Below are 16,986 nucleotides of genomic sequence, written 5' to 3'. Positions count from 1 at the left end.
AAAATAGGTGGAAGCTGTGTTTAGAAATACACTTTGTATCCATATGTGTCATGTCATACACAACTAGTTTTATGCTACCCTGTGTCTGTTAGTGCTTTTGAAGCTTCTCTTACATAAAAAGTTGATCAAAGTCTGGTCCATATTAACATGTTTGTTAACCTGCACTAACATTCAGGTAAAGAATAGTAAAGGACATTGTTTCATCTCTCATTTTAATTTAAGAAATCACTTAAGCTCTGTGAAATCCAGACTAAGGGGGATACTGAGGGCCCTTCAAAAGACAACTTGGTGGCACCTTAGTGTTACGGTCAGCCTGTGCAGGGCAGAGAAGAAGAGTAGGAAGGGGAGCACCATCGAGTGAGTATTGATGTGGGCCAATATAATGTTCTGGGACAGAATAGAATTATTTTAAGGCTTAATCATTTTAGGGGACTGCTCTCATGGACTATAACCTAGATGAGCAATATGATGAGATAATTTCTCATTTGAGGTTGTTGCAGTGGGCAAACAAAGCTAGCTATTTCCAAGTTAGCCTCTGGGCACTCAATTCCTGGAATTGGCATTTAGCATATCAGACACTGATAGTTTCTTTTTACCATACTGGTGCTTTCAAAAATGGAAAACCACATCAAATACCAATATAATATAATGGGAAAATAAAGGTCAAATTTCATATAATAAAGGAAATCAATTTTCTCTGCTGACAATCCCTAGAACTTCAGCACTCGGGATGTTCAGAGATAGCCGCATGATGAAAAACATCAGGTGAGGAAGCTTTTTAAAAATTATAACAAATCTGATGAGCAAGATTGCCTTCAAAAACTGTTGCAGAAAGAAATCCTGAAGGAAGGAAAACACAGCATAAAATAATGTTGGTCTAGGTAATGGAGTGGGGGTTCACCTTGCAGAAACCGGTAGACAGCCTTCTCTTTTGTTTGGCATGAGTGATTAATAGCTGGTTCGGCCCATAATTTGTCATCTCACACACCGGCCTCTCGGCACTCTGGTGTATTTTCAGCCAACACAGCTCGTACTTTGGCACTGGATCTTGACAGGAACAGGACTCAAGACAGAGCATATATTTTGTTAGTGCACTCCACTGGGTGACCTAGGAGTAAGGAAATCGTAGATCTTAACAGTGGGCCTTAACAGTGGGCCACAAATGAGGTCACTCTTGGAGACAACAATAAAAGGTATATTTTCTAAACTGCTTAATATACATCTGCATTGTTTTAAGTACTCTGCATGTATTGACTCATTTAGTCCTCACAATAACCATAAGAGAGAGGCACTATTATGGTTCCATATAGGTGAGGAAACTGAGAACATGCATAGAAACAGAAATCAAGAAACTTTCCCAAGCCATAGTGCTTAACTATCTGGGATTCACACACTACTTTTTCCTTAAAGTTTCTGTGATGATTTTCAGTAATTGTGCCAAATAAATCTTGACTTATCTGGCCCCAACCATCTTCTTTGTCTCACCTTCTGTTATTGCACAATATGCTCTCTGTATTCTAGGCACTCAGATTATTTGCCGTTTTCAAAATGTGTTTTGTCTCACCCTATCCACATCTGTTTGATGTGCACTTCACACCTTCATAGGTTGGCACATTTCCGCTTCAAATTTCAATAAATAGCTCCTATTCCTAAAGTCATCAGGGATGTCTCCTTTGCAGGAGAATATAATTATTCCCTTCTCTGTTCTCTAATAATCTTTCTTCCTTGCCCTGATAGCACTTACCATGTTGTATTATTTGTCTTTCTGAATATCTCTATCTTTACAGTGGCTTTCCTTCAGAACAGGAGCAGGAACAATGTGTTACCTTTTTTTTTTTTAAGATTCCCCCATCTGTAGTGGAATGTGTGGCATCAAATATATACTTAATAGGCTTATTTTAAGTTAATAAGCCTGTCAAATAGGCTTATGCGAATAAATAGTTAGCAACAGAAATGATGACCAAACATGTGAGGAGTGGGAACATTATCAGACAAATTGGGAATAAATGGTGTTTATTTATCTGAAATTAAGGTAATATATGTAATTCTGATCTGATTAGCTAGTACCTTTATTTATATGTATATGTCTGGGGTTGGAAACTACTGATATACTCAAGATTGACCTTGAGGCCATTCTTCCTAGAAAGACATCCCGTGATTTTTGCTTCATTGCTACCTTCAACTAGAGCTCATGCCTTCAACAATCCATGACTGTCTGGTATAGTCATTTTCCATATTGATCATTGACCATGAGGTCAGAGGAACAGCTGCTGGTGGAAGCTCAGTACTCATTCCTCATGCTTCTCTATCTCACTAGCCTCTGCTTCCCTGTGTAGTTTATTTCATCCTTCCATGATATTGAGGGAGACCTTCTGGTTATGAGACATTGGCACAGAGATGTGCACAATAAAGATACAGTTCCTTTCCTCATGGGGTGGGGGGAGTGGGAATTGGAAATGTAGATAAAGAGCCACTGTTTCAAGGTCTTGGCTTCTCCACCTCTACTCTCCTGATTCTACAATTGGTAAGACCAGTTGCCAAGACCAGAAACTTTGGTTGTAATCAGTATGAGTGAAAGGGTTAAGACGGGAGGCTGGTATGGCTGGTGTAGCAGTGAAATAGTAAGGAAGCAGCATGAAAGGCCTGCCTGGCAAGGAGAAGATGTGGAGAAATTCAACAGAACGTAGCCATACTGTCTTCTAAATGGAAATACTCTTAAACTTTGAGAATAGAGACAAACAAAACACAAGAAATTAATAACAATAATAATAAGTGGCATTTATCTTACAACACTCTTCTAAGTATTTTATATATGTGAACTCATATTATCTTCATAAAACCCTTTCGAGTAGAGAGTAGTATTATCCCCATTTCACAGGTGAGAAGACTGAGATACAAAGAAGTGACATAAGCAAGTGAGTGACAAATGTAGGATTTGGACTCAGGCAGTAGACCTCCAGAGTCCTTGTTCTGAAATATTAAATAATATTGTCTCTTAGCAAAATACTTCTTTAACTAAAAACAGATGTAAATTATCTTACTACACTACAGGAAAATCAAGGACATTTTATATATCTTGAAAGCTGGTTCAGCTAAATTTTAGTTATTATGAATTGATTTTCTGGTATATGGATTATTGAAGCACTTAAGCCTTGCCTTCTCTCCTGTATCTTTGGTTCTGCTGATATGCTGTGTATGAAAGAGAACAAAGGAGAAAATCTAATTGCACCATTTCATAGAAGCCTAACCATTTAGTGCTCCTCCCTGTCCTGTTGTTGAACTAATTTTCAAAATTGATACCATATATGAAAAGCAAATTTCTGTAGAAATTTTATAGAATTTATTAACAGAATGCTGGATGGTTATTAGAGTGGACTGTGGAGAGGGGTAGTTGATAAAGCTGATAACTGTCCGCACATTGGACATACACACTAAGGTTGGGGCATATCAGCTGTGGTAGGGAGCTGGATAGAGTTCCAAACACTCTAAGCACATGGATGTTGACTGTAAAATAAATGTGACTACCAGAGAAAAATCAGGCTTGATAATGGTTTAGGAAAGGGGTCAATAAACTTTCTCTATAAAAGGCCATATGGTAAATATTTTAGGGTTCTGGGACACATGGTCTCAACTCTCTGGGACAAGTACTCAACTCTGCCACTGTAGCACACATAAAGCTAGAGGGAATGCTTGAATAAATGAGTGTGGCTTTATTCCACTAAAACTCTGTTAAAACAAATGGTGGACTAGATATAACCCATGGGGCCATAGTTTGTAGGATCCTGGCTTAGAACTGTAGGTGAACAAAACACTTGTTACAGAAGAGTATAACTCTCCATGAGTTATGTCGCTTATGTTAAATGTTGCAGAATAAAAATGTATTGGTCAGGGTTTAAAGAAGAATTTCTCTGGTTTGAAGTCCAAGAAGTTCTATGAAGAAAGGTATTTTGACGGACATTGGAAGTAAATATAAAGTTGGAGAAGAATGGCCAAAAGTCCAAGAAAAGATGTAGGGCAACAGTTAAGGAAACAATTTTCTCACTTGAGGGTACAGAGCTGGGACCCTGACCATCAGTTGTAGGGAAAGAAGATTCTTAGCATTGGCCTCACAGTCTAAGGCCTGCAGTCCCAACCCTGTGGTGTTTATAAGGAGAAAAATGGAGGCTACCGAAGGAGCATCTAGTGCTACCCACAATGCCACCCCATGTCTGCCCCAGGATAAAAGCGAAATGGGATAGAGACCAGAACAATTTCTGGGGCTTGGGTATCTGGTATAACGTGAGGCTGGCATAATTTAACTACCTTAGGGTACATTTTATATAGACTCATTGGTTTCTTTTTTTATACTTTGTCTCTTTCTCATTTTTTAAATGTTTTCCTCAGGTTTTAAAAAAGGATTATTTGAGAAAAATTGCAAGTTTTATCTTCCATAGACATATCTTTGCTTAGTCTCTGTCAATTCCTACTGCATTCAGTCCCTTGGGTTTCTAGCCTGGATTATTGAAACAGATTCAGAGATGGCCTCATTGCCTCTAGTTATAGTCTTGAGTGTCCTCCTCCACTCTATTATCTGTATAATATATGAAATGTGATCCTGTCATTTCTTGGTGCAAGACCCTGTAGTGACTCCCCACTATGTACCAATAAAAGCCCAAAGTCCTTAAAATGGAAGAAAAGCACTTTGCTATTTTGCACTGTCTACTTCTCCAACATTCCTTTGACACTCAGGACTTTGAACTTCATATTTGGGCAACATCAAATGGTGTTTAGTTTCTTGCCACGCTGAGCTATTTCTTGCCTCTGTACCTTCGGTCACCTCAGAATTCTTACTCCTTGATCAGACTGCCTAACTTCATTCATCATTTAAGGCTCAGATTCCATTACCTTCTTATGATCTATGCACACTTGTCCTGTTGTGCTTAAATATTGGCCTTCCTCAACTTCTCCTTCACCAGAGTGTGATCAGGACCTGTATTCTTATGTCTGTACCACAGGGCCTGGTACATACTATGCATGTTTTTAAAATCAGTCACAAATGATTAAATGTCTGTGATAAGTAGGTGAACAGAATGTTCTCAGGGTCAAGGTTCAGAATGGGGAAAGAGGAAAGAAGTCAAAACCTGGGACAGAGAAAATGGATAGAGCTTGCATAATTGCCTAGTTGCTTTCAATCTAGGGTGAGTTATAGATTAAAAACAGATGCGGGGTGAGTAAATAAATTACAAGTCATTCCACATACTTTCTTCCCAATTTTTTTTTTGAAAAAAAAATTACATTTATTGTAAGAATTTGCATATTGCAGTCTGAAGAGATTTTGGCATTTGTATGAGTTCTGAACAACACAGGTACTCGTAGGAATGCACACCTAATTTCCCCCCTGTCATAATTAATGGTATTGACTTTTAATGATGGCCTCTGCCCTTGGGTCTGCAGAAATTCAAAACAATTTGGTTGGGCATTTTAATGCACAGGAAAAAAAAATAGATGGACACATTTAAAACAGCTGAATCCTTAAGCCTTTGTGCACTTATCTGTGGCCATTGCCACACCAGCTCATTACCATGATGATAAATAGTTGGTGGTGTTATCCCTAAAGTTTTCTGTACAATTCAATGAAAATATCAATAATAACTATTCATTATTGGTTATGCCTGGCATCATGCTAAGCACTCCCCATGCATTATTCCAATTAATCACAATAGCTCTGTGATACAAATTAGGACTCTGAGGCCCAAGGCCACCCAGCAACCGAGCCAAGATTCTGACTCCAGTGACTATGCTCTTTATCATCACACTATGCATTTGCTCTAATTTATTAATTTGTTTAGGTCTTTCTATTTAAAATGCCTTTAGTCAACACAGCCACTATGGGATCTGCACACATACTGGAAGTAACATGGTCTGCTAATTCCAACCATTTACTCACTGTGTAAGTCAGTTTCTAGTTTCAAGCTCAGGCTCAAAGTATAGACTCTTTTATGAGATTTCTGGCAGCAAGCAGGTGAAAGGAAGAATTCAAAACCATTTCTTTTGTTGGGAGAGACACGTCAAGTAGTTGGGAGGAATTCGGACTGCCTTTCTGACATAGCTCCATTCAGCCCACAATCTAGTCTCTTGGAGAGCCTCACTAAAGTCTTTCTCATAATTGCCTGCCTGGAAGGTGGAAAATGGGATATGCGATGTCACAGCAAATGAGGGCATGTGCAACCCAGTAGAGCACGTCAGTGAAACAGCTCAGGATTAGCTAGGCACCCTCACCCATTTTCTCATTTAGTTTTTCTTCAAAAGAATACTGCATAAAATATACCACAGTAACCCACAGCTTATTCTAAAGTGCTGTCTTCTGGCAGACGCATTAGCGTATGATTAGAGTTGAAAACTGAGAAACTAGACTTTCTTTAGCTGCTGGCCTGCTGCGTGAAATGCAGTCAGGTAACCTACCCCAGGACCAACCAAGCCACAAGCATTTATTAAGTATCTATTAGCAATGCAGCAGGGATTTGCATGGTTTGGATACCAAAAGAGTATCTAGAGCAAAGTTTCAGTTTAACCCTAGCAATACACAAGTCAAAATAAGGCATTTCAGTGCTTAAATGGCTGATAGAAGCTGTGGCAATTGAGAAGATAAATGGATGAATGACAGCTGGACTCAGCGGGCATAATGAGTATTTATTTGCTCTTACTGCCCACAATCTACTCATCTTTCTCCATTAAAATAATGCAGAATTTTTCTGGGGAATCATGCATCACTCACTCTCAGTCTACTTAGTTTGGGTGATAACTAAGACAAGAATGGGCACATGACTGATGGCAGCCAATGAGATTTTTAAAAAAATTCCTAGGTTGCCTGTGGTTGAAGCCAGTTCATTTTTTTATAAGACAGTTTGCATTGGGTTGCTTGCTACTTCCAATGAAAGGATTCCTAAGTTGGGTTTTTCTGCCTCTAGATAGGGCATAATAGATTTCTACTTCTGGGTAGGATACAGGAGTGCTGACAGGGTGATGTTCCCACTGCAAGAGCTTAAAATGGATAGATAGATTACAAAATATTTCTGACTTTATGAGAGAGCTGTAGAAGTAGCAGAGATGAGATAAACCATAACTCGAGAGAGGAGAAGTAAACCACTCACCTCCAGCTGTTTTTCAGCCTCGTTCATCTGCCAGTTTGGAGCATGATCAGAGGACTAGACTTGCTGAAGGGGCAAGACTCTCCTGAGGGGAGGAGTAACCACCTAAGCTTTTTGCAGTTGAATGGGCCTAGTGTGGCAATTTGGTAACTTGTTCTGGAGTAGCAGGGGAGGGAGCTATGCTAAAAGTATGCAGAGTAAAGTATCCAGATTTTCTTGGTGCTTGCTTGGGAAGTGAGATCTACCAGTGAGGGAGTTTGCATCAATAACATTACCTGCCAGGAACTCAAGAAGTTAGCTTGGGGGCTGCATATATTGTCTGAAACTTACAAAGAGTAATCGCTTCCCGGCCTTTTGGCTAAGATCAGGTGAAACTTATAAAGAGTAGAAATAGGCATTTACTGTTCTGAGGCTTGGTAGGCAGAGTCCTATCAGGCTGGCAGAGTTCTAATAAAAAATCTAAGAGATGCTTGTCCTTAGAGTAGTGACAATCAGAAATGTACTGAATATTATAAATATTGCAATCTAGTTTTATCCCTAATGAGTTTCTAATTAGATTGAGATGATCATGCCCTCACTGTATTTACTTAAATGTGGAGAAAGCACTCTCTGGTGAAAGATAAAATGATCTGGACCTTCTATGATTCTTTTGTTCATTATACCTGGCATACAATTAAAAATTAATAGACCTGTGAAAAGGCAAGATAATGTGACCAATAATTATATAGATGTCAGTCCACGAATGATCTAGGTAACAGAATTAGCAGACAAAGTATTATAAATAATATATTAAAGAAATTAGAGGAGAGGACCAAATAGATAAAGGATATCTATACACATGAAAGGATAGTCATTCTAGAACTAAAACAACAGCAACAGTAGCAACAACAGCAGCAATGACAAAACAGGGCTCCAAAAGAATACTGGGAACAGTCTGGATACAATAGAACACAGATACAACTTCAGTACAGGCAGTTCAAAGCAGGTCATTAGAAAACATCCAAACTGACCCACAGAGGAAAAGAGATGGACAGAACAGAGAGCAAAAAACATGAAATGAACTTAAAAATATATAGTATGTAACATATTTATAAAAGGGGCCCTAAAAGGAGAACCCAGAATGAGAGAGCAGTAATTAATTTGATAATGATTAAAAGTTTTCAAAATTAAAATTCATCAACCCAAAGATTCAAGAATTTAGCAAGTAGAAAGTAGGAAAAACTGCTATAGGCACGTCACAATAATTCTGGAAGAATAGAAAAAGAAAAGAATCTTACAAGCATCCAGAGAAAAGCCATATTACTTTCAAAGAAAACAAAATTAGATTGTTAGCTGACTTGTTTAAAAATGCGGTAGAAGCCAGATTGTGGTGGAATAGTATCTTTAAAGTGCTGAATGACAATACTGCCAAATAGAAGTATGCATTCTGCAAGAATATCCTTCAGAGTAGCATGAATGTTTTCAAAGATTGAGAGAACTTTTCTTCAGTAAGCCTGCAGTAAGAGAGAACCTAAATAAAATTCATCAGGCAGAAAGATGATCATAGAAACAAAGAAATGCAGGAGAGAAAGAAAAATGCCAGAGAGGATAAAAGATAAATGCATGATAAATATTTTAATAAATATAGGAATATATGTATATTCAAATATAGGTGAATATTAAATATCTGTGGAGATTCATTTGGATGTAGAACTAAAATCTGTGACAATAATAAAAGTCAGGAGTGTCAAAGTCCTGAGGCATATCAAGTGGTAAGTGCAATAAACTGAGTTCACTATGTAATTCAAGGGTGTGTTTTGTGATATCTACGGGTACTGCTAATAGAAGAATATAAGAATATGTGAATACACTCAATAAAAAGAAAATGCAGGATAATAAAATACATGATTAACCCAGAAGAAATTGAGAATGAAGAAAAAGTGCACAGTTGGGAAAAATAGAAAAGGAATTTTAACACAGTAGGTATGTATGACCCTATTATTAGAAATTACTATAACTATAAATGAACTAAATAGTCCAATAAAAAGCTAAGACAGTCTGTGTAACAGTGAAAGTCCCAGACCTACTTTAAGGACATAGAAGGTTTTGAAGTCAAAGGGCGGAAAAATAATTTAAACACCAACCAAGAGAAAATAGCCAAGCTAAGAGTCAAAGTAGACATGAATAGCAAGAAGCAAGAGTATTTTCTGATAAGGAGGTTAACCCAATAGAAGGACATTCCAGGCTGAAATTAATATGCATTCGACATCATAGCTACAAAATAGAGCAGAAAACAAATACAAAGCAGAACTAAAGGACATTAGAAAATTCCTACAATTGAAGTTGATTTAACAAATATACAGAAACTCAGTAATGGTATAGATCTGAACCACAAAATTAATAAACATGACTCAGTTGACATACGTAGAGCACTAGAATTAGCTTTAATAGAATTCAAGTCATTTTCATGTGCATGTGCCAAAACTGACTATATGTTGGTCCAAAAAGAAAGCCTCAAAAATTTTAAATGATTAAAATGATTCAGTCTGTTCTATGACTGCATTGACATTTAGCCAGAAGCCAATAACAAAAGCATGATGAGGAAATTCCCAAGTTCACTGAAATCAAACAATAATCTTTTAAATAATCCCTGGGTAAAAGAAACAATCAAAATGGAAATCAGAAAACATTTTATATGAAATATAAAGAACTTATCAAATCCAAACTTTTGGAATGAATCTAAATCAGTGTTTACAGGAAAATTTTTAGCTTAAATGCATTTATTTTTTTTTTAATTTTTTTAACGTTTTATTTATTTTTGAGACAGGGAGAGACAGAGCATGAACAGGGGAGGGTCAGAGAGAGGGAGACACAGAATCCGAAACAGGCTCCAGGCTCTGAGCTGTCAGCACAGAGCCTGACGCGGGGCTCGAACTCACGGACTGCGAGATCATGACCTGAGCCGAAGTCGGCCGCTCAACCGACTGAGCCACCCAGGCGCCCCTTAGCTTAAATGCATTTAAAGAAAATAAGATGAATATAAATATTTTAAGCTTTTATTTTTCAAGAACCTAGAGAATGAAAAGCAAATCAAAGCTATGGAAAATAGAAAAAAATAAATAATATAATAAGGGCAGAAATAAATGGTAAAGAAAAAATCATACATGGAAGACAGATAACAAAGACAAATATTTTTTTAAGATAACTGAAATTGAAAATTCTTTTTTTAATTTTTTAACATTTATTTATTTATTTATTTGAGAGAGAGAGATAGACAGACAGACAGACAGACTGTGAGCCGGGGAGGGGCAGAGAGAGAGGGAGACCAGGCTCCAGGCTCTGAGCTGTCAGCATAGAGCCCGACTTGGGGCTCAAACTCATGAACCACGAGATCATGACCTGAGCCAAAGTCGGACACTTAACCAACTGAGCTACCCAGGCACCCCCTGAAAGTGAAAATTCTTAATGATCAAGCATGATAAAGGAGAGAGAGAAAGAGTGAGAGTGCACACTAGATTTTATCTTCTAGATAAAAAGCATGTTTGAACTTTAGGCAAATAAATTCAAAAATTTAAAGTGGACAATATCGATGAAAAATGTCACATACCAATGCTAACACAAGTAGAAACAGCCATCTGAATAATCTTTTATCTGTTCATGAATTGGAAATCTGATATTAAAAAATTATTTTTCAAAGATGCATATGGCTTCACCAACAAATTATTTTATTCTCTCAAGAAAGAAGAACACTGAACTTGGACAAACTGTTCTGGAGAAAATTCAATGAGGAATCTTTTTCTAATTATTTCTATGGGACCACCTTATCTTAATTACACCAGTTAACAAGGGTATTAAAGGAAAATTACAGACCAGTTTCTCTTATGAATATGGATGCAAAAATCTTCAACAAAAATTAGGTAGTTGAATCCAATAGTGTAGAAAAAAAGGATAATACCTTACAATCAAATGTTGTAGACATATAAGGTTGATTTATTATTTGAAAGGTGAATCAACGTAATTCACCACATCAATAAGAAGACAGTGTAGTGACATCATCAAGATGGTGACATAGGTCATTCCGGACCTCAGGTTTCCCTGATAAGGAGACCAGGTAGCAACTATCTATAGACAAGACACTGTTGTGAAAATTCCAGAACCCAAGGACGAAACTGAAGCATCCCCTTTGGACAACAGAAACCTACAAGGACCATATTGGAAGAATAAGAGGAGCAGCTTAACTTTGACTGCATGGACTTGTCCCTAAGCTAGCAAAGAGCTGCACTCAGAGAGCTTCCCTGTGCCTATGGCTTATTTCTAGTGGGGGAAAAAGGCACCTCAGGTGGACGTCTAGGTTCTCCAGCATTGTGGGACTCTTCCCAGAAGGCTTAATCGAGTCTCACCTCTCAGGGATCATTAGGGGAATCTGTGGAACTCTGCCGCTGAGGAATCAAGAGATGGGAAAGGCAGGATAGGACTAACAGTAACCAGAGCTCAGATCTTGGTGGACTGTGTTCCTGTTTGCAGAAGTGCCTAAGCAGAGATCCCAGCCAGTAGCTCTGCCTAACTGTAAAGCTGAGCAGCTGGCCCCATCCAGCCAGGGAGCTCCACTGGCAGTTCTGCTTGATTTGGATCATCAACCAACAGGCCATACTAAGCATGGAACCCATTGTATGGTTCTACCTGGGCAGGGGAGAGAATTTGCAGGGAGCCAAGACAGCAGTCCTGCCCAATGGTTGAACATAGCTCCTGAAGTCACAAAACCAGGGGCAGTGAAGAGTGATCCAGAGCAGCCCTAGGGCATTGCTTATGGTATCACACACCCATGGAGCCCAGCCAGCAGCAAAGCCCAGCATATGGCCCTGCCCAGTTGCTGAACAAAGCCTACAGTCTTGTTCAGGCAGAGAAGCAAGTCAGGGACCCCACGCAATTGCAGACCATAGCCTACAGCCCCGTCAGAACAGAGAGCCCAGGCAGAGACTTTGCATGTCTGCACAGCACAATCTTCAGCCCTGCTCACATGCGGGGTACAGCTGGCAGCCCCACCCACACAGAGAGCCCAGCCAGTGACTTTGCCCAGCAGTAGAGGGATGCCAACAGCCTACCTGCCAGTGAAGCCCAAGCTGTCCTTCGGGGCAGCCCAACTCCAGGGCACAGCCTCTGGCCCTGCCTGAATGCAGAGCTTAGCTGGCAGCACCTCCTGGTTAGGCAGCACAGTCTGAGGTGCTCCCAAACCAGGAGCAACTGTAGACCACGGCAGGCAGCCATGCCCGACTGCAGAATCCTGCCGGTGGTAGTGCTCTGCTAGGGCCCATACACTGCAACCCGACCCGACTAGAGGGCATTATCGAGCCCGGCTGCTGGCCTCACCTGGCCACAGAACATAGTCAGCAGTCCTGCCTCACCAGGGAGCCCACCCAGTGTGGAGCCTAGCCAGCTGGGGATCTACGGTATAGCACAGGGACTATAGTTAACAACATTGTATAGTAGAAAGTTGTTGATATTGGATATTGAGAACTCTCACCACAGAAGATACATTTATCAAATTTACATTTATCACACTGTACACCTAAACTCCGGTAACATTATACTTTTAAAATATATCTCAAAAAAGCTGGAAATAAAACTAGAGAGAGAAATTACATGATCATCTTTATGTAAACTGTACCCTAATGAATTAAAAGTATTTTTTAAAAAATCATAACTTATCCATTAGGGAGAGCCTATAGAAATTACTTCTTCCTTTAAGTTTATTTGTTTATTTTGAGAGAGAAAGAGAGCAAGTATGCTAGCAAGCATGGGGGAGGGGCAGAGAGAGAGGGAGAGAGAGAACCCCAAACAGGCTCCATGCTGTCAGTGCAGAGCCTGACATGGGCTCATTCCCACAACCGTGAGATCATGACCTGAGCCCAAATTAAGAGTCGGACCCCCAACCGACTGAGCCACCCAGACTCAGTAATTAAGAAACTACTTCTTAATTTACATCTTCATGCATTCATAAGAGAAGTGCCTGTTGTCTGAGCTACTAGAATTTTCCACCAGAGATATTGCAGATAGAATTCCTGCATTGGATCTGGGGTCCTACAGAAAATGACTAACATGGCGTCTAACTCCCTGAGCCCATGATTCACATTGTTCATCAACAACAAATCAAATTGTAGTTTATCAACTTCTTTCTATGTCCCCAAATTAAGGATATTTTCAATTCAGAGAAATATATAGCAGTTATCAATTTATTTGATGGTGGTTGCGTCAACTGTATGCAGTAGGAGATATTTTTAAAAGTAACCCAGGGGTGCCTGGGTGGCTCAGTGGGTTAAGCATCCGACTTTGGCTCAGGTCGTGATCTTGCAGTTCAGGAGTTCCAGTCCCATATCGGGCTCTTTTGCTGACAGCTCAGAGCCTGGAGCCTGCTACAGCTTCTGTGCCTCCTTCTCTCTCTGCCCCTCCCCTGCTCACATTCTGTCTCTCTCTCAAGAATAAATAAACATTAAAAAAAATAAAAGTAATCCATATATGCTCTTAACATGTGGGCTATAAAGTCCCTCACTTTTGATTTATCCTAACAATGAAACAACAGAAAGGACAATTTAATACAGTCCTTAAGAATATGAGCTTTGGCATCAACTTACCCATGTTTGAGTCTTTATTCTGCTTTGTGTTAGTTGTTACCTAAGCTACTGTCTTCTCGAAATTTTTTGCCTTAGTTATTTTATAAGGGAGACCTGGGCTCTGGTGAACTCTATTACCTGTAACTTCTTACAAATCAATTGAATGACCTCCTCCTCCAAGGAAAAAAAAATTCCCCAATTATTTTCTCATTAGTAAAATGAGAATACTAAAAATAACATACACATTGAACATTTATGAAAATGAAAAGAGGTAATTTATGTAAACTTTTAACACAGTGCCTGGCACATACATATTGTGTGCTCAAAAAATAGTAACATATATATTGATCATTATTCTCATTTCCTTTCTTGTAAACAACAAAAGAAACATAATTTTTGACATATTGGAAGTATTTTCCTTTTAATTTTTTAATATTTATTTATTTTTGAGAGAGGGAGGCAGACAGAGCATGAGTGGGGGAGAGCAGAGAGAGAGAGAGAGGGAGACACAGAATCTGAAGCAGGCTCCAGGCTCTGAGCTGTCAGCACAGAGCCTGATGCGGGGCTCAAGCTCATGGAATGTAAGATCATGACCTGAGCCAAAGTCAGATGCTTAACAGACTGAGCCACCTAGGTGCCCCTATATTAGAAGTACTAAGGACCTTTTTATTTGGCTCTCATGACCACTATTGACTTTCTCAACAATACTTTCTTTTTTACACTTAGATAAGGTCATAAATTAAAGGTCATTTCATCTTGCTGGCCTCCATACCTAGTCCAACCACCAAGCCATACTTAAGCACAGTGAGATTGACCATAATAGCAAGCCCCCCTTCCTCTTGGATCTAATTACATTTCTAAGAATGAAGACAAAATGGAAAAGGTGTTAATTAATTTGTATTGCTTTTCTTTGGTGGCTGCAGGGAATAAAGGGTGCTTTTAGTTGGAAAAAGGCAAGCTTCACATGTGGCCCAGAGCTGGGTGGATGGCACATCACTGCAGTTAGGTTTTATGGAGGCCACTTTCTCCATGTGCCAGGACAATCCCAGCGCAATAAAGAAGCATATGTACAAGTGATTCATATAGAAGAATCTGATCTTCTTTACCGGATCTCTTGGTGTAGGTTTATCCTCTCTAATCAGTTTCACTTTATGCATGAACATTTACTGTGATTTATGTGCCTAACAATGATTAGGGTGAATAGGTTTGTTTGAATACATATGACTGATGGCATCTTTGTGGTGACCCATGGATGAGCCTTCCCATTTCTAGAGGCAGTGAAGAAACTTTTTACCAGACTCTAGTTAAGCTCTAACACAGCTCAAGAATATGGTGGTGGATAATATCAAAGACCAGGTTGGACTGTCTGAAAAAAGCTCTTTCTGCTCTCCTGGCCACTTGCTTTGACTAATAGAATTTGTCTTTGGAGGTGTCATACCCTGAATGTTTGTGTCCCCTCAGCATTAATATCTTGAAACCTTATCCCTAAGGTGATGGTATTTGGAGGCGGGACCTTCGGAAATGAAGGCTTTTCCCTCTTGAATGCAATTAGTGATCTTATAAAGTAGACCCCAGAGATCTTTCTTGCTCTTCTGCCACATGAGAATACAATGAGAAGATGACCATCTACGAACCAGGAAGCTGCTCCTGACCAGTTTAATCTATGGTATTCTCATTACAGCAGCCTGAACAGACTAAGACAGAAGATCTAGTGAATGCCACCTTTGGTTGTATGGTCCCAGTAAGTGCCTGGCTTAGTTCCAGGCTCTGCGTGATTTCTGAGAATAAGACAAAGTCTTCCTCTCTCAGGTGCTGTAAGAATTTCCTTCACCTGACAGCACAACCTCCCATTCTGAATAAGCAATATGCTTAAAATGTCAAATACTCCTAAAGTAGGTAACATGTTGACTGTCAAATACTCCTAAGATGGGTAACACATTGACTTAAATTTAGTCTAAGATGTAAATGTCTATCATCAGCGACTTTCTCAGACCACTTGTTATCTCTAGATGGTTCATAGGAGTTGGCAGTAAGAATTCTCAAGGGAAGACAACAGTATAGTCTGAGGGAAACCTTTATCATTTAATTTCATCCAGTGTTAGCCTCTGCTTTAGCTAGAACAGTATTTCTCAAGGTTTTGAGGAGCTGGAAAAATGCACTTTTCGGAGCCCTATCCCACAAGTACCAAATCAGATCTCTGGGGGTGGGGGGGCTGGGGTGGGCAGGACTCAGAAGATGTGTTTGTGTAATAGTGTATAAGTTCCCACATGATCCTTTGCACACTCACATTTGAGAGTCTGTTTCTGGGTAATCATCTCTGTGAGAGTATGCACACTGTCGTGCACACCCATGGGGAAAGGAGGTGCCATGCAGGACTCTGTGGGTGGGTGTGAGTTCATGCTCTGCCTGCTTGCTTGGGAAGGATGCCATTTAGGGGGATGTACTCGAGCAATCACTCCTGACTCGTTGCCTCTGCTCTCCGTATTTATAGCTCCCAGCGTGGCTCATTGCAGCCACCAGCTCCTTCATCCTTTTAATATTTTTCCCAGTTTCTCTGCCCACTGATCATATTTTTCTGTTCCAAACTATTTAATTTATTAATACCGCCCTGAAGAATGTGCGGCAATTGTTGTCTGCTGTGCCCAGGAAGAAACACACAGACACACAGCCCAACACCACAGCTCATACTGGAGAGAGGAGATGATTCATCCCTGCTGCTCCCACCCTATCAGAGGGGCTGGTGTTCATATACGTTAGTAAGAGTAAGATACCACCATCATCTCCACCCTTTCCATTATACTTTCAGGTGCGGCTGACTTTTGCCTGTGAATTTTTCAGTGACAGCCACGGGGTGCTGCTCCCAGGTCCAGCTCAACTCTTTGCTTTTGTACCAGCTGGTCTGCACACCTTCAGCCTTCAATTGCCCACAGCACAGCTCTCTGAATCCTCTGTCTTAGTTCTAAAGCTTTCTTTGAAGGCCCTGGGAGAGTGATCCTTAGTGGCATCCCCGCCTTGCTCCCCAGCTCCTTTCCTTTATGTTCCCCCCTTTCTCAGGCCGACCCTCTCTTTGTGTCTCGGTGGTTATCAGCTTGCAGGGGATACTCCATTGCAGACTGAAACAGGCTGTGGGAGAGGTCACTTTAGCTGAGGTGAGTCTGGCCTTGGGAATAAGCACAGACCTCACATACTGGTCCGAGTATGTGCTAAGCCTCCGGCATGGTCACTTCATGTCACCGACTGACAGGTCACTTCCTCCTACAGCCAGAGGAGCT

This window comes from Panthera pardus, unplaced genomic scaffold (assembly GCF_024362965.1).
Source record: "Panthera pardus isolate Hobbes unplaced genomic scaffold, ASM2436296v1 HiC_scaffold_2, whole genome shotgun sequence".
In the NCBI taxonomy this organism is placed as follows: Eukaryota; Metazoa; Chordata; class Mammalia; order Carnivora; family Felidae; genus Panthera; species Panthera pardus.
This window is presented reverse-complemented; position numbering follows the sequence as displayed.